Source organism: Sciurus vulgaris (genome assembly GCF_902686455.1).
Source record: "Sciurus vulgaris genome assembly, chromosome: 2".
NCBI classification, from domain to species: Eukaryota; Metazoa; Chordata; class Mammalia; order Rodentia; family Sciuridae; genus Sciurus; species Sciurus vulgaris.
Window position 1 is genome coordinate 186234223 of NC_136462.1, and position 23804 is coordinate 186258026.

A 23804-nucleotide genomic window follows, 5' to 3' on the forward strand; every position below is an offset into this window, starting at 1 on the left:
CTCCCCTTACTCTCTTAGGGAGGCCCGAGTACAAACAGACATGGGCATCCCCCAGAGCTATCCGTGGTGCTGGCTGCCTTGCTCCCACATTGGAAGGGTCAGGGGTTCTGAAAGCAGGGGTTTGGCAAGACGCTTACTTGCCAGTCAGAGCTGGGGTAGCCAGGATGGGCTGAGCAGGGAGAGTCCCTGGACCCTGGGGTCGTCCATCTCCGTCAGCAGCTAGCTCTCCCTACCTCACTCCAGTCCCTCCCAGGTAGAGGCCACCTAGAGTGGTCTACGCCCTGGCATGAGAACCAGGCAGCAGATCCAGCCTCCAGCACTAGCAATCCCTTTGGCACGTGGCATGTCCTCTCCAGGTCTGAACTATCCCTTTAAAACCAGAAGGAAACCTCTGGGACTCCCTGGTGCTTTAAAAACTGGGGGATCGGGGTGGTCAGAGGAGGGACGCTCTTGCTCCATTTGCTGGAAGTTACTGCTCCCCTCCAGGACACCAGACCCTGACTTGCCATCACAGAGGCCCAGGGTTTGGAAGAGGAGGATTAAGGATTAAAGGGGGTTGCGGAGGGAGGGGAACTTGTGCTGCTAGATTAGGGGAAATATTAAATGATCCCAAGCCCAGAAATATCTTTTCAAAGACTTCTGCCATTAGGACTTAATATTAAATTTACTCCTTCTGTGCTTTAAAAAATAGCTAATTTTTTTTTTTTTCAAAAGGTGCTTTTGATGCCAAAGGTATGGCTTAGGCTGAAAGGCACAGTCACATCAAACATCATTTGGGGGATTTCAAAGGGCTGTTTCAGCCGGCTCCTGTTCTCTCCATCCCTCTCCTCGGCTGATGAAGTTTCTGAGCCCCCTGCAGTCGGATCTTGTGTTCTTGGCTATCAAAGGCCCCAGCAACATTGCGTCCGTCTGTCTGTCTGTCCCAGTGAAACTTTGGCAAAGAAAGCCTCCCTTTTACACAGAGATCTGAGGGGAGAATAAAAAGGATGCTGATTTGCGAGGAAACAGGAGGGAAGCCCTGCTGGGCCGATAGGAATCTTCTGACTTAAGCGAGGCCAGATTTGAATACATTTGGGGGTGGGGGGAAAAATCCATTACTTTGGAGAAAAGCCTCACCGGGGTTCAAAAGGAAATATGTTAATGTCGGGAGAAATCATTTGTGTGGGTCTGTGTGTGAGTGTTTCAGATGCCCCCAAATTTAACATCTTCAACCAGGAGAAAAGCCAGAAACAGGAATTAAGCTGTTACTATTGCGGAGGCCTGAGGGAGCTGGAGGCTGAGGCCAGCTCTGCAGCCTCCAGGGCCTCCCCTGGTACTTCAACAGCTGGGCCTGTGGGCTGGGACTCAACAGCTGGGCTCCTAGTCCTTCAGGCCCAAAAGGCCCCACTGAGGGGTCTCCAGACTCTGCTCACAGAATCTCCCAGGTTGTTCCCAGCATACAGATGGGAAGACTGAGGCCTGGAGGGAATGCCATTGCGTCTTGACTGCAGTCCCCTTCCATATGGCTTCTTTCCACAGTCCCTGCACAAACAAAAACCTGCTCGACTCTCTGAAAATTGCACCAGGGTAGCAGTGTATACCTCTCTTCCTGGCACCCCAAAAACAAGGTGTCTGTCATACCCAACCCGGTAGACAGGTGTTATGGCTTAGATGTGGGGTCCCCCAAAAGCTCTTGTGTGAGACGATGCAAGAGGGTTTGGAGGAGAAATGATTGATTGGGCTACAGCCTTAACCCAACCCGTGAATTATTCCCTGGATTACTGAGTGGTCAGGTACGGCTGGGGGAGTTGGGAATTGGGGCATGGCTTTGTGTATATGTTTGTATCTGGCCAGTGGACTCTCTCTCTCTCTGCTTCCTGATCACCATGTGAGCTGCTTCCCTCTGCCACACTCTTCCACTCTGATGTCCTGCCTCACCTCGAACCCCAAGAATGGAGTCAGTTGTCCGCAGAGTTAGACTTCTGAAACTGTGAGCCCTCAAATAAACCTTTCCTCCCCTGTAATTGTGCTGGTTGGGTCATTTAGTCACAGCATCGAAAAAGCTGACTAAAACAACAGGCATCCCTGTGGGCTGGCCTTATTCCAGGACGCTGTGAAAACTGAATGATTACTTCCCCCTAATTAGTCAAACATCACGCCATGTGACTTTAAGAGGTAGTACGCCTGGATTCAGAGTCCTAGGTCTGAGGATCAATTTGGTCTCTCTCTGGGCCTCACTTGCTTCCTCTGTAAGATGGTAACCACTCTATGGGCCCTATCCCTACTTCATAGACCACCATGAAATTCCCCCTAAGTCAGGAATAAAAGTAGAACATGGCCACAAGAAGTCCTCAGAACAGGACCACAGGAAGCATTCTCACCCTTCCAGAAGTTTCAGGCCTGAGCAGGAAGAAAGGAGGAAGCTATTTTGAAGGCCGCACTGTGTGGTTGTGGCAAATGCAGCCGTTTTGGTAGAACTTGAACTCTCCACTCAGTGGTGGACTTTTCACAACCGATTCAGGACTCTCTGCTTCCTTAGGAAGAGGGCTGATAGAACTCGGAGAAGAAAAAAAACAAAACAAAACAAAATATGCTGGGGACTCATGTGTTGGGGCAAAAAGGAGGGATGGGGTGGGAATTCGGAGCAGTCTGATTGGGACCCCTGTCCTGAGCTTATTCCCCAAGGAATTGGGGACCAACAAAATTCAGCACTTGAATCAGAGCATTGTCCTCTCGCTGTGAGAGAACAGAGAGACGATAGCTCATCATTAATGGTCTTGAATTAATATAAATTAGTTGAGCACATCCTGGTTGCTCCAGGCAGGCAGAGCGGGGGCTTCTGGGGAGGAGCACGGGGTTCCTTTCGCCTCACATTCCCGAGACCATCCATAAAGCCACTGCTGACCGTGCACTCCTCCCTCCTCCCTGCTCCTTCCCTCTCTCCCTGCCCCCTGCGCCCATTCTGGGCTCCAGGGGTGTAAAATAGGATGGTAATGGGACTGCTGGGACAAGGGGCACACACATCCCCCCCAGAACCTGCGACCTTTGGAACGACCTTTGAAACATTGCTGTCTAGAGAGTCGCTGCTATGAGGAGCAGGGGGCTGCTCTGAGCTCAACGGAGGGCCAGACCCCCACCTCTCCCATCGCACTCTCTTGCCCTGGGCTGGAAGCAGCAGGCATGCATGTCTGTGCCCAGAACTGGGCTCACAAACCAGAACAATGCCTAACAGCCTGAAATTCAAGTGCAGCCCAGAGCTTCTAGAATATTGCTAGGGATGGCAGGCCACCCAGGACTCCAGCATGTCTGTTTGAACATGGGATTGTGATTTCTCTTGCTGCAAGGAGCCCAAGTCAGGCTGGCTCTGTTCAGTTATAATTCAAGGGCTGCTAGGTAACTGCCCATCGGGTAGCTTAGGGCCATTTAGTACCAACAAAGGGACAGGACTGAGAGTCTTTCAGAGATGAATTGTCTCCTGACTCCAGAAGGCCCACTTAAGCACACTGGGACACCTGTTCAGGACTGGCCCTCAGAGGAACCCTGAGTTCCCTGGGGCATGCTGAGACTTCCTGACTCAGGCCCAGCCCGCTAAGTCACACTGGAATCCCTGTGCTCGGCACAGGGCCCTGGAGCACACTGAGACATCCCAGGACCAAGCAGAACATTGCTTAGCCCAAGGCCCAGAAATCAAAGCACACCCCTGGAATCCTGGGAGGTCTGACTTTTAAGTCCTTTTGCAGATAAGGAAACTGAGACTCAGAGAAGCCACGTAGCTTGCCACACAGTCACACAGGTGGAGAACTTCTACCAATGTGGATTCCAGCTTTATAGGCGACTACTCACATAATTCTCATAACTCCCATGACACAGGAGCAGCAGCATCCCAGTGTTGCACATGCAGCAATTAAAGCTCAGGAGGTTGAGACACCGACCTGTCACACAACTGGTAAGCAATGGGGCTTACACAGCTCCAGAGCCCCCACAGTAGGACTGATGGTTGAGAACCCAGACTCTGAACCAGCCCGCCTGTCTTCACATCTGGCCTTTTCTCCTTACTGACAATAGGATGAGCTCTTTAGAGTTTCAGTTTTGCCACCTGTAAAGTGGACATAATCTCATTGTAATGTGTTAATAATCAGGACTGTATCATTGAAATCCATGGGACACTTGCAACAGGGCCTGACAGGTACTGTGTTGTGAGTTTGTTTTATGCATCTTTCTTCTGCACAGCTATCATCTCATCCCACTAACTCTATAAGCCACAGGATAAAAGTTGGCAAACCAGGGCACCCTGTTCCCTACCCTCTCAGGCCCTAGACTTGGAAGAGGCACACTTCTGAAACGTGCCCCAGACCCAGCATCCGTAATGCTTCTGTCAGAGCAAACGAGGCCATTAACTGACAAGCTCCGTGATGGGATTGTCCTCTGTGGTATTTATTATAGGGTCCTTTCCCTGACACCTCCCAGGGAGAGAATATTAAATATTTAATGCATGCAAGTCTGCTCGTTTTTCATCCCCACTCAGCACTCAAGCCAGCTCCTGTCTGGGGGAGAGCCAAAGGCCTCCAGGCTGGCACCCTAGTGCCTCCCCGCCTGCCTCCTGTGCCTCTCTCTCTAGGGCTTGAGGCCAGACACAGCCTGTGTCTGTGTGATGAGGACCTACCCTGGAGACTTGGAGTTGAGTCCCAAACAAACTCTCCCTCATCCATCCTCTGCTGGGGACCTGAGAACGGTTGGACCACGTTCATCATTGGCCGCGGTTGCCTGGAAGGCCCACAGCACCCTTCTGACTCCCATACCACTTGAGCGTCTCTCTCTTCACCTGCACCCCTGCCAGACAGTTACTTCTGAGCAGGAGTCTGCTCTGATAGCATACAGTGAGCCAGAGGCTCCAGGGAGAAAATGTCCTTGAGGCAAACCTCGAATGATGATAGTGAGGCCGCTGTGGGAACCCCGGCTTCCTTGCCCCTGGAGTGGGCTAAGCTGCCAGGGTGTGTCCTGCACTCTTTCCCAAGGGCACCCAGCAGGACTGCGCTCCACCTGCACACAGCAGTAACCTGCCCATCAACACACCCTGTATGGACTTCCTTTCCTTCTCTGTCCTCCCTACCCGCTCTCCTACAAGTACAGGCAGGGTCACCCTCCAAGTAACCTTCTGCACTCAGATCCTCATCTCAGGGACTGTTTCCACAGGAAACAGAGATAAATGCCTTGGTCCAGTGGAGACTTATCAGGAAATGCAGGAGGGTGAGCCTCAGGGGTTCATTTATTCTCTCCTTAATACCATGCCTGCCTCCCAGCAGCACACAGCCCATCTGGCCCCTGGCCTGGCAGCACCTTGTTTTCTCTGTTTTCCACAACAGCACACTTGCCTGGCCCTCTCTGTCTCTCGGGCTACTCCTTCTGTCTTTGAAGCTCCCTCTCTTCCACCTCGCACTTCCTAAGAGTTGGAGCCCCCAGGGCTTCACCTCAGGCTAGCTCTTGCTCTCTCCCCTGCTAAATAATCTCATTCATTCCCAGAGTTGAAATATCATCAGTGCAGTCATGCGCCTCAGAATGACATTTGGACCAAAGTGGATCAGAGATACAATAGCACATACCATATAGCCTAGGTGTGTAATTAACACACCATCTAGGTTTGTGTAGGTACACTCTATGATGTTCACAAAACAACAACAAAAAAATCGCCTGGTACATTTCTCAGAATGGATCTCTGTCCTTAGGCAAGTGTGACTATATACTGAACACTTCCTTTTTTTTTTTTTTTTTAAATCTCCAGCCCCAGTGTCTCCCTTAAATTACAAGACCACTTCTCTGTGTAGACTTCCAACAGACATCTCAAATGCAACATGGTCAGAGGAAATTCCTGATCTCCTTGTCTCCCGATTCAGTAAATGGCACCACTCTGCCCTCCCAATATGCAGGTACCCAACATGAAGGAGTTGTCTTTAATCCTCTCTCTCCTCGAAATTCGCCCCTCCCACCTGCAGGTCCTGTCTGCTCTTGCTCCAGTGCCTATCTTGAATCTGCTGCCTCCGTTTCCACTACTTCTGTCCTAGGCCAGACCTCCATCTTTGCATGTAGTCCTGCTTCCATACCAGCTGCCCCCAATCCATTCCCCACCCACCACCCCAGGCAGTCAACTAAAAATACAGGTTCCGCTGCTGGCAGAAGAAATAGCAGCAGCTACACCTGTGCAGAGTCCCAGGGCCCTTCAGGTAAAGACCCAATGCCAGGCCTCCAAGAAGAGACCCACAACGCGCCACCTCTTCCACGCTCAACATGTTGAAGGGAAGGAGCTGGTGCTACCCAGATCCAGCACTTCCTAAGTGCTGATTACCAATGAGTTTCATTTCACTAATAACAATAGAAGTCTTTGCCTCTGTGGTCCCTTTGCAGTTGTTACCAAGACTCCTTCTGCAACTCTGCAGCATCAATGTGATAACCCTCAACACATGTGGCAGAACAAGGACTCCATCCTAGGTCTTCCAAACATAATTATAACTACAGGTCCCAGACCTCCCCACCTATGCATGGCATCCACTTGCAATAATCATCTCCACCAAACCCTTAAGACACTATCCCAGCTTCCAGGTGACATCTTTCCAGTTAACTCTGGGAATTTGGGCAAAAATCCTTTGTTGGCCACCAAGTCCCACTTTGGATTTAGGAAAATCATTAGTGCCCATTGTTCTGCCCAGTGGCCCCGCACCCAATCATTTTGTTCTGAAGAGTCTCATCAAGCTAAAGCTTCATCTTAAGTTCACCTAGAAAGCCCCTATTTCATTCACTCATTCTCGTTATTCTTAATCCTGTCCACACATGAGAATCCCCTAGAGAACAATGCCAAGAGACTAATTGTGTTAATTAATTGTGCAGGAAATTCCTTAATATTTTCTAAGTCCCCCAGACGATTCTTAAAAATAGCCATAGCTGAGAACCACCCATAGTTGATCCACAGACACATACGGAGCACTGGTTGAAGACCAGGGACTGGGTAAACAGAGATGCCTTCCAGATGCTTCTACCCGATATGGGAAATAGGAAGGTAAAGAGATGAGTTATCTTTCAGTTATTAGTTTTTATTTCTATTTTAATTAAACAAACATATCTACCACTGACCTCTTGTGAGGCAATCAATGTTCTAGGCACTTCACAAATTTAGCACATTTAGACCTGAGAACAACAGTGAGGTAATAGTATCCCCACTCCCGAGATAAAGAAAATGAGGTACAAAGAGCTGAAACCACTAGTATAAAATCCCATCTAATAGGTGACTGAGTGTTTTAGCCAATTTTTTTTGCCACTGTGACAAAAAGACCTGACAAGAACAAAAAGTTTATTTGGGGGCTCACAGTTTCAGAGGTCTCAATCCATAGATGGCTGACTCCATTCTTTGAGGTCTGAGATGAGATAGAACAGCATTGCAGAGGAAAGTGGCTCAGGACATGCCACCAGGAAGCAGAAAGAGACAGAGCTCAGCTTACAAAATATATACTCAAAGTCACATCCCCAATGACCCACCTCCTCCAGTCACACCCTACCTGCCTATAGTCACCACTCAGTTAACTGCTATCAGGGGATTAACATACTGATTAGGTTAAGGTTCTCATAACCCAATCGTTTCACCTCTAAACCCTTTTGCATTCTTTCACGCATGAGTTTTTGGGGAGCATGTCACATCTAAATCATAATACTGAGCTAGGATTCAAACCCAGAGAATTCCATGTCATGCTTCTAATGACTATTCTCTGAAGGCAGTGGTTCCCAGACCTTAGAGGAATTTGTACTAAAACCCAGACTCTCAGCCCCATTCACCTCCCCCTAGTCTCCATCACCCTCAGAGTCTGACTCAAACCGCCAGTGAGACCTGAAATCTGCAGGTTTCCTGTGGACTATCCGCTCTCTGATCAAACAAGGTTGGTGGTTTTAAACTGTGCCCCCAAATGCTGAGACACTTCTCCCTCTGAAAGGCAGAGCCTACTTTTCCTTCCCTTGAGAATGGACTGGACATAGTGAACTCTTCTGACACACAGAAACGATGGTATGATATGTATGACTTCCGAGAGGAAGGGGCAGGACAGGGGCGGACCCTTTGATCAGGGAAATACGAGAGGCACCATCCAGGACATCAGAGGGCTGCAGCTTCCTCCTCGATCTCTCTTAGACCACTCAATCTGGGAGAAGCTACCATGTCACAAAGCCACTCAAGAAGCCCCCTGTAATGAAGCCCACATAGAAAAGAACCAAGACCACCTGCCAGTGGCCAGTGCCATCTTGCCCCCACCACAACAGAACCTCCAGCCCTAGTCAAGTCTTCAGATGACACAGCCCCAGCCAACATCTTGACTGCTGCCTTCTGAGAGATCCTGAGCCTTCCACCAGTTAACTACTCCCAAATTCCTGACCCATAAAAACTATTAAATAAGTGTTTATTGTTTTACATATCTACATTTTTTATTAGAGCATTTTAATTACACATAGTATTTTGGTTCATTTTGACAAAATTATACATACCAGGAATTTGATTTCGATTTCCACCCCACCACCAACCTTTTCTTCCCCTCCTCCCTCCCCTTTCCTCCTCCTCTTCTGATCTTCCTTTCATTCCTTTTTTTATTTTTGATTGGTACTTTCTACATATATGTAAAAGTGAAATTCCCTTTTGTACATGTTTGTATGTGTGGAACATGATTTAATATTTCCTTCCTTCCTCTCTCCCTCTTGTTCTCCTACTTTTACTCCACTGATCTTTCCTGAATCTATGATATCCTATCTCCTCCCCCACAGACTTCTTTCCCTTATTTTGTTCTAGCATCCACATATGAGAACATTTGACCCTTGATTTTCTAAGTCTGACGTATTTCACTCAGCTTGATTTTCTCCGTTTCCATCTATTTACCAGCAAATATTATTATTTCACTCTTCTCTATGACTAAGATTCCATTGTGTATCTGTACCACATTTTTTGATCCATTCAACTACTGATGGGCATCTGGGTTGATTCCATAATTTAGCTATTGTGAATTGTGTGGCTATAAACATTGTAGTGGCTGTAGCATGCTGATTTTAGATCTTTTGGATAAATACTGAACAGCCGGATAGTTAGATAATATGGTACACTGCGACGCTTTGAGGTATTCATTGTACACAAGAGGACATCTTTCACTGTCAATAGGAGTCAGAGAAAACTGCATAAATGACCACTAAAAAGGACTTAAAGAACAATGGTCAAAAGGGAAAAGAAGACATTCTTCCCAGGTAAAGAGAACCATATATGCTAAGGCACATGTGACTGCAATGAGCCAGCATTTTGGATTGCTGTGGGAAGCAGCAGAGGTACCATGATAGGTGGCCAATGATGGGACAAAGACTGAAATGTCAGGGAACAGACAGACAAGGATGGTGGGAACATGAGGGTAAGAGAATAATTCTATAAAATGGGCCACCATGCTGACCCCCACACGCTTTCTTTTCCAAAAAGCAATTGACCTGCAGCCCTGCCTGGCCTCAGTGAACAGGATATGTCACATTCCTCAGCAAACTACCTATTAACTGCAGCAGAAATGCAGGCCCGAAATAATGTTGATAAGAGGAACCCAAGTTACCCTGAAGGGGGAGACTTTTGTAACCAGATACTGAAACTCTGGAAGATAAGGAGAGTTCCTCCTAACCATAAAATCTGTAAGAATGTATGGTTAAGAATTCAATTAGAACCAGTCAGCATGGACCAAAGTGACCTAGAGCTGTCATGGCAGTGGGTACTCGAAAGTCTGATGTCGCCATACTGTCAGTCAAAAGTTAAGAGGTGGACCTGGGAGGGACTTTCTGGAAACTTCTCTAAGATCCCCAATAAAACCAGAGGGCAGGAGAGGGATGTAGTCCCTCTCCTCTCTGAGAGAACTTAAGTCTCTCCCTTGAGAGTGTCCCCTTTCCTTTTTTCTATTCCTTCAATAAACTCCTACCTGTTACTCTGAGTGACATGTCTGAAATCTTTCTGACTTAATGGCAAGAATCTGAGCTCGAAGGGCAGGTCTTTGCCCAGCTCTATAACAAGACCATGGGTGACCATCCACTCAGTTTGCCTAGTTTATTCCTACTGACTGGGCATCCCGTTCAATTTACAATTTGTGCTGGATAAAATCATCCCCGTTTAGCTGATGATAAGTTAAATAGTTACCCCACTGATGAGCCCTGTATGCAGGCGAAGTCACTTGGATGAGGCAATAGGAGCTGGGAGAAGGTTATAAGGTGCAGAACGACCTGATCCAAATTGTGTTTTAAAAGATCCACTTGCAGAGAACACAACAGTGTGCAGGAGGAGCTGGTATGGAGTGAACTGGTTTGGAGGATGGCTGTGGAGCTGGACCAGGGCAAAACAAGATGAGAAGCCAGGAAGGAGGTGAGTACAGCCCCTTGGCTGGAGCAATCAATGGCCATGAGAACCTGTATCAAAGCCAGAGCAGTGGAGATGGGGTCAAGGGAAGTTTAGGAAATTTTAGGAGATCCTAAACAAACTTGGTTGCAGTGAGAGATGGAGAAGCAGTAGCCAGATTCTGAGGCTATCAAGGGGGTGTGGCCCCCACATTTCAGGGACCAGAGTTCTGTCTAAAAATAGTTCTCAAATGAGTCACCTTACTTACAAGCCAACAAGGATTTGGCTGGTTTGTTACTGAATTGCAGGGGATTTGGCCAAACAGACTGAAACCACGTGTAGTCTTGGCTTGAGAAGGTCCCACTGGGCTCAGTCTCACACCAAGGGCAGTGCTGCAGCCCTGATGCATGCGTAATATCATTTCCCTCTCACAACAGCCCTGCAGAACACGATAATTTTTTTTTCATTTTATAGTTAAGGAACCAGGCCTGAGAGACACTGCTGTTTGCAGGATCAAGGCTTCATGAGCAGCACTGTGTGAATGCAAACCCAGACCCTCCAGATACTCAGGATCCCTTAGAAGGACGATTCGGGGTAAAATCCTAGAAACACTCTCTCAACCCAGTCCAGCTGCGATACCTTGGCTGAACTTGAGTCACCCTCCTAATAAAAATTCCATGTTCCATCAGCAGAATGTTTCCATCCCAATTAGATCAATTTTCTCTAAGTAGCAATAAATGTGTTTTTCTTTCAGAGGCCAGCCCGACACATTAAGCAGGCTTGGGGCAGCCATTCCCCAGGCCGCTGGCTCCGAGTGCGTGGGGTCAGGGGTCATAGTGCCGCCGCCTCCAGCTCATTAGTGGGACCCATTCATCTTTGCTGGGGACACCAGCACTCAACATGGTGGCAGGGCTCAGGGCGGGGGGTGTGAGCAATTCATCAGAGACTCTGGTTTGCCTGAGACAAGAACAGAAAAGCAGGTCTGCTTTAGGTCTACAGGAGCCCCAGGCCCGGTAGCTGAGAACTGGAGTTGTCTGGTTAAAGGTTAACCTGGGCCAGGATGTCTGTCTGTGGGGGCCACAGACACCATGCAGAGAATGAAGGGTCAAAGCAGGCCCCTTTCAGATGCACCTGGCTCCTGTCTGCTAACAGAACTTCTCTTCCTGCCAACTCCCCAAATCAACCCTGAAATTCATCCACACAAGACCTGCAGGGACTTCCTGTGGCCCAGGAACTCTCCTGGAATAGTCCTTTGATTTGCAAATCCAGATACTAGGAATGAAAGCAAATGACATCCCTGCCCTGCGCCTTCCCTTCCCACAGTAGCTTAGCCAGGGGAATGAGAACCCCTCCTTTCTACAGGAGCACAAGGGCCCACACACACAACTGTGCCTCCCTGAGCCGGGCGGAGCCACAGCTGGCACGGAATTCCCAGAGGGCGTTGTGTCAGTCTGCTGGGGATGCTGAGGTGAAGCATCACACACGAAGTCACTTCAACAACAGATATTTATCCTCTCACAGTTCTAAGGCTGGAAGTTGGAGATGGCGGTGTGAGGCAGGGTGGGGTGGGGTGGGGGTGGGTCTGTTTCCTCTGAAAGCACAGAGGGAAGGAGGCGCTCCAGGCCGCTCTCTCTGGCTACTGATAGGTCCTTGACTTGGGGTGTCATGACTCCATCTTCATATGGTGTGCTCTGTGTGTATGTGTGTGTGTGTGTATGTGTTTGCGTCCAAAATGACCCTTTTAATAAGGACACTGGTGACATTGGATGAGTAGCTCAACCTAGGCCTCAATGACCTCATCTTGACTACTTACATCTCTACCTGTTTCCACAGTCACGTCCGGAGGTACTGAGGGTTAGGACTTCAACATGTGAATTTGAAGGGGACACAATGCAGCCTATAACACTCCCACACTGGGCCTCTGGAGATGCAAGCCCCTGGAAGCTGGATTTAATGTGTATACAGCCCCCACCAGGCCCAGTGCAAGGTGCCAGGTGCAGGTGGAGGGATGAGCTGGCACCTGCCCCATGAGTGCACAGGTGACATGGGAGGTGGGTGCTGATCAGTCACCGGAGCAAAAGCCCAGTTCCAAGCTGCAGTGGCTGATTTGAAGCAGAAGCATGATCAGCTACAAACAGGCAGAACAAGGTCCCTCTTGAGGTAAGAGGTAGGGCTGGGGCTGACCACAGCAATTACATAATCGTTCTCAGATCCCCTTGGGCTGTTCAGCCCACCCCCACCTCAGCCCTCCTGTCCTGACCTTCTAGGCTCTTGATACCCCCAGCCCCCTCCCAGCCTGATGCCTTTCCTGGAAGCTGAATTAATGGCATCTGAGCAACCTGGCCAAGAAACAGAGCTTGGGGTAACCTTTCTACAGAGCCCCGGAGCCTGGCAGAGGTCCCCTTGATTTATATGGCCCCTTGCCATACTGCCCTCCCCCATCAGACAACTCCTCCCTCAGCCTTCCTGGCTCCTGCAGCTCCTGCTGCAACTCAGTCCACTCCCAGGACTCCAGACAATGTCCAGCCACCCAGGGCCCCAGTGTCACCTCCTCAGGAATCTTTGCTGACCTGACCCCCACAGTTCCCCTACCCCCAAACATCTCTCAGCACCCCAGCCACAACTGAAATTAATAATGAGTAACAAAATGAACTGTTTTGTGCCTTTCTCCCACGGAGACTGTGAGCTTTATAAGAACTAAGACAACTTTCTCATTCCCCTCGATATGCCAAAACCCACCCTCTGCCTGTGACATAGTTGTGTTATGTAAACATGAGCTGTATAAATAGACAAAATAACGGATTATTTAATCAACCTCCTGCTTCTACCAAAACCACAAATTGCCCACAGGCATAATCCAAGTCAGAGCCATTCCCGAGGGTAAGAGGAGAGTAAAGATGAAGAACCAGAGGGGTGGTGTTCAGGGTGGAAGGAGCAACTCCAGCAAAGACAAAAGGAGGAGGAAACACAAAGTGGGTCTGGAGAAGGAACGGTGAGCATCTAGATTTGACCAAGGCCCAGCCTTGCAGGGCCTCAATGCTGAGCCCTGGTGAACATCACAGGGTGCCACTGAAGGATCTGAGTGGTGGCATGAGCCACCAGAGCTGGGCTGTGCTGACAGGGAGAGCAATTAGAGCCACAAGACAGTGCAAACTGTGAGACCAGAGCTCCAGGAAAACCGTGAGCTACAGGGAAGTTTCCAGAGCTGTCTCACAGGCAGAGCAATGGAGGTCACCGAGGAAGAGCAGGAAGAAAGGAAGAAATGGCACTGAATCCAAGGACAACTATAGTACAGGTAAGAGAGCTTCAGGGGAGGCAGCACAATCAGGAAAGCAAAGAAGGAGGAGAGGGCAGAGGAAAGCCAGAGAGGCTGGGCGTGCCGGTAGGGAAGCGCCCCTCTGCTCACAAGTGGATCGGAAAGCTGGAATTCCAAAGCCTAACCCATCAGGGACCAGCTGCACACCTGAGCAAGTGACTGCATCTCCAGTGGTCTGTTTCTTGGAGCTGGAGAAAGCCTGCTGAGAAAAGAAAAGAAAGTGCTCCTTGGAGGTATTTAGCATGAGTCCCAGCCACAGCTGCTGCCTGGCCTTTCAAGTCGCCCAGTCCTGGTACAAAGTAGCATTTCCCAACCTCCACACCACAGGCACTCGCAGTTAGGTACATTTTTTATGTCCACATGCACTGGATGCTTAGCAGCATCCCTGGGAACCCAAAAGTTCTCCAGGTGTTGACAAATGTCTTTCCCCTGGGGGAACAAAATCAGGCCCCGTCAAGAACTACTTGTGGAAACCTTGCAGGAAAGCTGTGTGCATTGTCTCCTACTGCCTCTTCTCCCAGAGGGGGCCTGCGTGCCCGCGCCCTCTGCATTTAATCAACACACATTCTTCAAAGGCTTCAACGCCAGCCTTCTGATGGGCCCTGTGTTGGGTGTGTGAGCACCTAACACAACAGTGATCCTGTTCCCAGGGATTTTACAGATGGTGGAGAAGACCATTTTGCAAATTTATAGTAGGCAGGATAATGGCCCCCAAAGATGCCCATGTCCTCATCTCCAGAACCCTTGAATATGTTGCCTCACATGGCAGAAGTCACTTTGCAGATGTGACTATTAAGAATCTCGAGAGGGGAAGGTTATGCTAGATTATCTGGGTGGGTCCAGTACATTACAAGAGTCCTTTTAAGTGTAAAAGGAGGCAAGAGGGTCAGATTCCCATGTGATGACAGATGTAGTTATCAGAATCATGAGGTAATGACGCTACACTGTTGGCTCTGGAGATGGAAGAAGGGGCCATGAGCCAAGGAATGTACTAGGAGCCTCCAGAAACTGGAAAAAACAGGGGGGTAGATTTTCCCCTTGATCTTCCCAAATCTCTGCTACCACCTTGATTTCAATCCAGTGGGGTGCATTTCACACTTCTGAGCTCCAGAACTGTAAATTATTAAATCTGTGCTGTTTCAGGCCACTTAGCTTGTGATACTTTATTACAGCAATTATAAAAAACTAACACACGGTTGCATAATTAAACATAAGAAGCTGTAGGATCTCAGAGAAAGGCACAGGGATGTCATGTGTGATCATCCAGGTTGCACACCACCCACAAATAGCCAGCCAAGAAGGCTGAAATTTAGCCCACATTCCACTTGCCAAGCCACAAGCCCGCATAAGGACTGAGAAGTTTCTGGAAAAAGAAGGCAGTTTTCTAATGTACTCACAGGCACTTTCCATTTGCCAGACGATATGACCACTCGGGTTGGAAAAGGGGACTTTTCCTAATTTGCACAAAGGGGCTACGCAGATAACGGTGCCCCTAGCAGGAGACTTTGACTCTTCCAAGGGAAATCAGGGATGCCAGAGGAGGCAATGTCTGAGCCAGAACTTAAACAAGAAGGAAGGGAGAGCTGTCGTAAGGAAAGAGGACACCACGGACGTCTGAAAAGGCCCAACGCACTTGGAGAAAAAGAAGTTCCACCCAGCTCCATCACAAGGCATATGGCAGGATGATGTGGAGGTGCAGAGCTGAGGGGTCTGTTGGACATTCACGGGGAGGTGGCTAGGAGGTGGCCAGATGCCCGTGTCTGACGTTCGAGCAAGAGGACTGGACTGTTCCACTGGCCCCCTGAGGCCTCTCCAGGGAGTCTGGCTCCCCACAGCCCAGCACCGAGACTTCTGCCCTGCAGCTCTGAGGGCGCCTGGCTGTTCCATCACGTGCTTTTAGGGTCTAGGAGTGAGCCTGTCCCCGCAGTGGCTCCACTTCCCAGCACTTAACTCCAAGACAGGTATTGATGGTGCCCTGACCTTCCCTAATATATCGCCACAAGGTGACATGGGCCAGTCCTGCAGTCCCAGTCAGGCCACCGCCCCTCCCTGGGCCTGAGCAAAGAACAAGAAAAAACCATCAAGCTGGGCATAAGGTTTGCAATACAAATGGCAGTAAGTTGTTTTCGGGAGGCGAATGGGCCCCCACAGACTAATGGCTTCCATGGCTTCCTCCCCTCCCTCCCTGAACCCCCTCCAGAGCTGTCCCAGCTGGAATACTGCAGTCGCTCCAGCCACCCCCGCCCAGCCCTTTTGCTGACAGTATAACCTTCAGGAACCTGAAATTCCTGAGTGGTCCCCAGAGCTCAATGCATCTTGAAAGAAAATTTGTGTAATGTCATTTCAGGCTGTCCCTAATCCAGAATTATTGAGGGGGGGCTGGGACCTGGGAATTGCCTCTGACACTTGACAAATACTTGGCTTTGTGTAAATGGACAGGCTCCTGAAATAACTGCCTTTGGATGTCACATGAAGAGAAATTAATTCTTTATTAACTTCCGCAATGATAATCTAATAAACCCATCGGGCCTTCAGGCCCCAGCATTTAAAGAGCTTGGTGGTTTGGATGCAAATGTCTCCCGACCCCATTTTGTCGGGAATATGTTCGTGCGGAGGAGGAATAATCAGCTCTAGAGGTCAGATGTCAGCTCAGGGTCAAATGGGTGACTTTCATGGCTCCATACGGACCTGAGATTCAGGAGGCTCAGCTATCTCAAGGACCAACAGCTGTTCTGGATTTTCTGGGATGGACTTTCATTTCAGATGTTATGTCCCTTTGTTCCCAGAAGAATTTTTTATTCTCTTCAGATTTCTCTTTGGATGATTATCTCTGGTTTTCACTCAGATTATGAGACCACAGTAGCAATCACCAATCAGTGCCTAAGGACCAGTCACCCACTCTTTCTTCAACTCCCAGATGCCCTCCATGTGCCAGACATGGGACTACAAGGCCTCTGTCCTCAGGGCTTCCAGTCTAGTGAGTTGGCAAATGACAAAGTTAGTTATAGTTATAAACTGAGGGAAATGCTATGAGGACAAAGAATATCTTGGGAAGTGGACCCTGTGTGCGTGTGTGTCCCCAGTGTGGGCAAGTAACCCAGCCAAGAGGTCTCAGGCTCCTTCAGACCCAGTCTGTCTGATGAGGTCCAGGCCATATCCCTGGCAGCAACCCTGACAGAAACAGCACCTGAACGACCCTACTGACGTCGGGAAGAGCAGGAAAAGGAGCTGACAGAGGCCACAGAGCCCTTCTAGGGCAGGAAAATCAGAAACACCCAGAACGCCAGGGGCAAAAGATTCCAGCCTGATCTGAGGCTCCACCCCCTGCTGGCTCACCTCCAACAACAGGACACTTACTTACTACCACCCAAGGAGGACCCCAGGAGACCAGGCAGCCCACACGTTCTTCTTGAGCAGGCCAACGTACGTGTACATGCACATGGGCGCACACACACATATACACATATAAAATTAGAGCATGATAAAGACATACCACAGACTAAGGAGGAAACGAAGAATTATTCAATCCATGATACTAGATCAGTGGATCCCCTGTGGATTTTAAAACTCCATAAAAACCAAGGAAGAAAACTGGGGTGGGGGGAAATGTAAGTGAATGGCATTTGAGAGTAGGGTAAGAATTTTTAAGCATAAAAACAATGGGAAAATATCATCCTCCTTTCGCCCTTTCCCATGATGTTGGCCAGGCCCGCAGTCATGTCTTACCCAGCTGAGGACTAGGAGTCTGAGGCTGCTCATGATCCCTATGCTTACCCTAGAGACTACAATATGCACACAGGGATCCAAAGCAGGACCTTGCTTATGAATGTCACTATGAACATCAGACCTATCAGGTGATCCCTGAAGTGATCAAAAACTTCATCCAGCATTTCCACAAAACTGTTTCGGATTTGATTGGCCAGAAGGTATACGAACTTCAGGCCAGTCATGTTTCCAGCGATGTCATTGGCCAGAAGGTTTATGAGATACAGGACATCTATGAGATGTCCAGTTGGACCAAGCTGACTGAAAACTTCTTCAAGAATGCACCTTGGCCTGAGGCTGAAGCTATTGCTCCACAGGCTGGCAAGGATGCTGTTTTCCTGATTTTGTACAAAGAATTATACTACAGGCATATATAGGCCAAAGTCAGTGGGGTACCCTCCTTAAAGCAGAGGTTCAAATCCTACAACTACTGCAATCTCTTCAACTACATTCTTAATACTGATGGGTCTGCTCCCCTTGAACTACCCAACCAATGGCCCTGGGATATCATGGATGAGTTCATCTACCAGTTCCAGTCATTCAGTCTACTGCTGCAAGCCTGTCAAGAAGTCAGAGGAGGAGATTGACTTCCTTGGTTCCAATCCCAAAATCTGGGATTCAGATTCACAGCGTCCTCAATGTCCTTCATTCCCTGGTAAACAAATCTAACATCAACCAGCAGCTGGAGGTGTACACAAGCGGAGGTGACCCCCAGAGTGTGGCTGGGGAGTATGAATGGCTACTTCAGCCTGATGGGGCTTCTGCGTCTACACTCCCTGTTGGGGGATTACTACCAGGCCATCAAGGTGCTGAACTGAACAAGAAGAGCATGTATTCCCAGGTGCTGGAGTGTCAGGTCACCACATACTATTACCTTGGTTTTGCATATATGATGATACACCTCTACCAGGATGCCATCCAGGTCTTTGCCAATATCCTCCTCACATCCAGAGGACCAAGCATGTTCCAGAGGGCCACGTACAACTATGAGATGATTAACAAGCAGAATGAGCAGCTGCTCGTCTTGCTGGCCATTGCTCTCACCGTGTACCCATGCGGATTGGCAAGAGCATCCACCTGCAGCTGCGAGAGAAGTACAGGGCAAGATGCTGCACATGCAGAAAGGTGACCGGCAGGTCTACAGGGAACTTTTCAGCTCTTCCTGCCCCAGGTTCCTGTCGCCTATAGTGCCCAACTATGACAACGTGCACTCCAATTACCACAAAGAGCCCTTCTTGCAGCAGCTGAAGGTGTTTTCTGATGAAGTTCAGCTGCAGGCCCAGCTCTCCACCATTCACAGCTTCCTCGAGCTCTACACCACCGTGCCTGTGGCCAAGCTGGCGGCTTCCTGGACCTCACAGGGCAGGAGTTCTGCATCGAGCTTCTTGTCTTCAAACACAAGATGAAGAACCTAGTGTGGACCAGTGGCATCTCCACTCTAGATGGTGAATTCCAGTCGGCCTCCGAGGTTGACTCCAACATCCATGAGGACATGATCCACACTGCAGACACCAAGGTCACCAGGCACTATGGGGCCTTCTTCATCCATCGGATACACGAATTTGGAGAGCTTAGTTGAACCCTGGAGAAGATGGGACAAAGACCCTCAGGACGTTCGGGCTCAGGTCCGTTGCAGCCTGTTTTGATTTTGTAGGTGTGTTTTGTGACCATGAAGCCTTTACCCAGATCAGTCATCAGCTGAGTTGACCTCTGTTCAAACTAACAATGGAAATGCTGTAAATAGGTCTCAATAAAGAAAGAAAAAGAAAATATCATGAAGGAAAAGATAATAAATACAATTACATAAACTGTTTTAAATTTTAAATAGACTCAGGCAAGATAATTAATACCACTCTTTAAAAGGGGTAGAGGTCAAGGTGTGTGAATAGCTCACCCTGGAGGCCGCTCGCCCAGCATGTACACATGCCGGGGTTCGAATCCCCAGCACCTCAGAGAAAAGTGGTAGAAGTCAAAGCAGATAATTTACAAAGGACGATATACAAACAGACATTATTACCTCATGTACATGTATGACTGACATGATCCTACAATATGTACCATCAGAAAAATGAGAGATTACACTCCACTTATGTATGATCTATCAAAATGTATAAATGCATTCTACTGTCATGTACAACTAATTAGAACATGTTAAAAAATTAATAAAAATAAATTAATTAAATATAAGTCATTTGGGGGAATGTTAAAAAAAAAGTTCAATCATGTTTATAGTCATAGAAAATAAAAGGGCAACAAGATGTTATCATTCACCTATCAAACTGACTTTTAAAAATCATAGTGATATTCAGCACTGAGGAGGGACCAGACATGTGCTCTCTCACATTGCTGGCAGAGGTGCCAGTTGTTACAATCCTCCTGAAAATCAGTTTTCTATCACGTATTGAGAACTGTAAAAGTCTTTATCATGGATTCTTCACACAATGAGCTTGGTTTCTAAAATGAGGAAGAGAGATTTACAAGATGTATCAGCAAAATGAAAACCATGAACTTTTGTTTGAATCCCTCTTCAAAGAAGTTACCCCTAAGAAGACATTTTGAGATAATTGGAGAAAATTGAACATGACAAATATTAGATGATACCAAGGAATTATTGTTCTTTTTGTAGGTGTGCTAATGGCGTTCTGATTATGTTTTTAAGTAGTTATTTTACCCATTCGAGAAGTAAAACAACTTTCACAGGGGAAATAATACAACATCTGGGATTTGTTTTAAGATAGTCCAACGAAAACAGAGGGAAGGGCTACCTAAAACATCATTGTCAGAATGCTGGGAACTGTTAAAGCTAGTAATTATAAGGGGACAATTGTACCATTCTCTTTTGTGTATATTCAAAGGGGATTTTTTTTAATAATAAAAGCGTTTTTGAAACATTGGTTAAGCCAGTCATACTCTGAGATTCTATCCTGAGAAAATTATCAAAAAAAAAAAAATCAACAAGTAATCTGGTCAAAAAGCAAATAAAAAAATTAATTGTAAACAAAATATCCCACACAAGTTATGGTATAGCCAAAGAATGGAATACCAGGCCACTGGTATAAAAACATACTTTTAAAAACACATATTGGCCTTTGAAAAAATACTCATTGTTAAGTTGGGAGAGGAAAAGCAAGAAACAAAATTGTATATCCACCATGATCCCAATTATCTTAAAAATAAATATATTTGTACAGAAAAGAAAGGCCAAAATGTTAACTGTGGTCATCTTTGGGAGATATAATTACAAATTATTTCTATTTGCTTCTTTAAACTTTTCTGTAGGCAAGAAGGTGGAAAAAATGTAATTATCTTAAGGGCTAGTGCCAAAATTTCCTCTTAGGAAAAAAAAAAAAAAAGTCCATCTTTGGAAAAACACCTAGACAAGCAGGATCCTTGAAGGATCAGCCCCAGGGGGAAACGGATGCCAAGTCAGACTTCCCTGGGTAGCCGTACAGGGCTAAGAATCAGGAAGGGACAGCAAATGAAAGCCACCAAAGGACGCATGGTCTCCTGGCAAGTGGGAAAGGCCTCCACATCATGGGAGCTCATTGCACCTGGAATCCAGACAGGCGATGTTTCTTTCCCTCACCCCAGCTGACATAGCATCAACCTGCATGTTCTAAGGTCCCTACAATAAGCAGGAACTGTTCTACAATCAAAAGGAAGAAAAGTTTTGTTTTTCTTTCCTAAGGAAAACAAAGCCTTCTCTATCTCACACCAGAATCCTCCTCTCTAGAGTCCCCTCACCCCCACGGTTCCCCTCCGGAAACGAGTCATCTCCATCTCTCACCTGCAGCCTAGGTAATTTAAAGATGGCATTCCATTCTTCTGTCTGCTCTAACTCTGATTTTGTGTCCCCGATATTGTCATGATTCTGAATCTCCTCCCCAGGTGAAGCTACCTTCTCTCCATGGGCTCCACGGGACTTTGATCTTGTTTAAATTATAGTACACACACCTGAATGCAACAGATCTGACCAGTTCAAGGTAAGAGGTAACTGTGACCTCTATCCAGCTAGCTTCAATACTTCTAATAATGTGACCTTGAACATTAAATGTTTGTTGAGTCCTATTGTGTCAGTTTTTAAGCCGTTGTCTACCAGCTTCAACCCACCCTGCTATCTCTGCTTTTTGATGCCGGAGCTGGGGCCAAATTTCTCCCAATCAGAAGGCTCCACATCAGGCTTTGCCACTAGGAAACTTTCATGGGAAGCTGGAAGGAGAAGGGGCGTGCTCCATCATGTTTCCTTCCTGTTCTCATGTTAGTTCTTGTTCCTAGTAGCATCACCCCAGCACACAACTTCACCCTGGAAGGAGCATCTGGTCCCAGGGACAGAAGTAAATCCAGTTCCCAGTTTTTCCAACACTAGCAGAACCAGTCTCGTCACATCATCTTGGAGACACCAGCCCTTGCCAGCTGGCATTTCCTCCCCAACGTCTGAGTCCTGGCTCCCTGGGGCTCCTTTTTCCAGCTTCAACTTCAACCATCCAACCTCTCAGCAGCAGATGGTTGCTTCCTGTAGTAACTCCCCTCACCCCATACGTTCTCTTTTTTGCCTTCCCAGTCTTCCCATGACTAATGTCCTTAGCAAACTTCTTCCTGTTAGAATACCAATGTGGTTTGTGTTTTGTTTGTTTGTTTGGTACCATGGATTGAACCCAGGGGCCAGGGACACTTAACCACTGAGCCACATCCTCAGCCCTCTTTATATTTTATTTTGAGACAGGGTCTCACTGAGTTGCTTAGGGCCTCACCAAGTTGCTGACATTGGCTTTGATCTCACCATCATCCTGCCTCAGCCTCCAGAGCTGCTGGGATTACAGGCATGCATATGGCCCCTGGCCCTGGTGTGATTTCTGTCTCCTAATTGGACCCTGGCAGACACACTGCTGCTGAGTCACCTCTTCCCCCACTGTGTACCTGTGAATGATTTGCTAGGTGGAACTTAGGTTTCCTCCTATTAGGATTGAACCAACACCAGCCTGTCAAGAGAGCCGCAGATCCTCACTCCATCTTCCAGCACGCTTCTAAACTTTTCAGTTTCTGTCACCTACTGGTGTGAGCGACCCATACTAGAGACCTCACACAAGTTGTTAATGGAAACACTACTAAGGATGAAGACTCCATGAATCTCCAAAGACTTCCCTACTTTTCCCCAAATGCATCACCCCCAGGGAGCCTCCTCATACCTGGGTGCTCATGAATCACACCATAGCTGAGACATGCAGAAAGCCATACATCAATCATCCTGAAATTGCAGTCAGAGCCAGAAGGGCCTGGCTGGTGTCAGCTGGCATTGGCTGGGCTGCTCTGGGGACCTGGGGCATCACTTGGAGAGCTGCAATCACCAAAGAGTCCTGCTTCCCTTTGAGCATGCTAACCTAGGTCCAGTGTTCTCGCTGTTTACAACTTTCACAGCAAAGCAGCAGCACAAATAATATCTGAGATCTATTTTGTAAATTGCATGTCAATTACATAATTTTCCCAGGGATGATTTTTACCTCTAATTAACACAAATTGTCTTACCAAACAACAACAAAAAAAAAAAAAGAAAAGGAAATTGTATTCAAAAAATAGCACATGGGTTTTTTTTACCTTAATTAGAAACACTTTCTCTAAAATGAAAATAAGCAAAATCGCAAATCAAAGATGCTCTAAGGTTGGGCCTGGGGATTCCAGCTTCTCCTGGGAAGTCCAGGCAGTGATTGGAGGGCTGATCTCATCGGGAAGAGTTTATTTAGGAAAGAAGGTATCACCCCAGGTGGTCTCACCTCTGGGGTTGGGGATTGGATCCCAGAAGGAAAAGGCATAAGTAGTGGGCAAGCATGCCCTCTCTGCCAAGCAACCGCATGGGCGAGGCCCCTGTACGAGGCTCACGCAGCCCTCAGAAGAGGCAGCTGAGCTCCGTGAGACTGCTTTGTTCGCCTAAGAGCATCAGAGATGGGAAGGCTAGCGGACAGTCCAGCTTTCCCCACTCCTTCAAGTTGCTGACACAGCCCCAGAGGTCAGTGGCTTAACACAATAACCATTACTTCTCCCTCAGCAACAGGCTCCCAGGGGATATCTGGCTAGGCAGCTCTCCAGTGCATCTGCCCCCAAGTAAGGACCCCAGGGCCCAGGTGCCTTGATGTGCAGGCTCCACCAGCAGTCCCCTCCATTCAGTCAGCAGACAGAATAAGAGAGGATGCATAGAAAGGGCATTTACCCAGCCAGGGCCAGCTTCCTTTTCCAGCAGCAAGAGCAAGACAGATGCAAGAGACACAGAGGACAAAGCTAGACTATACTGCCGATGGCTCCTGAGTCTCGATAGACCGTGTGACAAGTTCTTGCCAAAGGAGTAAAAGCAGAAGGGATGAATACTGTGGACCCACA

At 47.9% G+C, this 23804-nt stretch overlaps 1 pseudogene across 1 annotated transcript; it reads left to right on the plus strand.

Annotated features, from left to right (window-relative positions):
• The first annotated feature begins 15366 nt into the window (after positions 1-15366).
• Positions 15367-19336, plus strand: LOC306653850 (eukaryotic translation initiation factor 3 subunit L-like; annotated as a pseudogene). The gene has a single exon. The product of its transcript is annotated as a eukaryotic translation initiation factor 3 subunit L-like (transcript).
• Positions 19337-23804: the final 4468 nt, after the last annotated feature.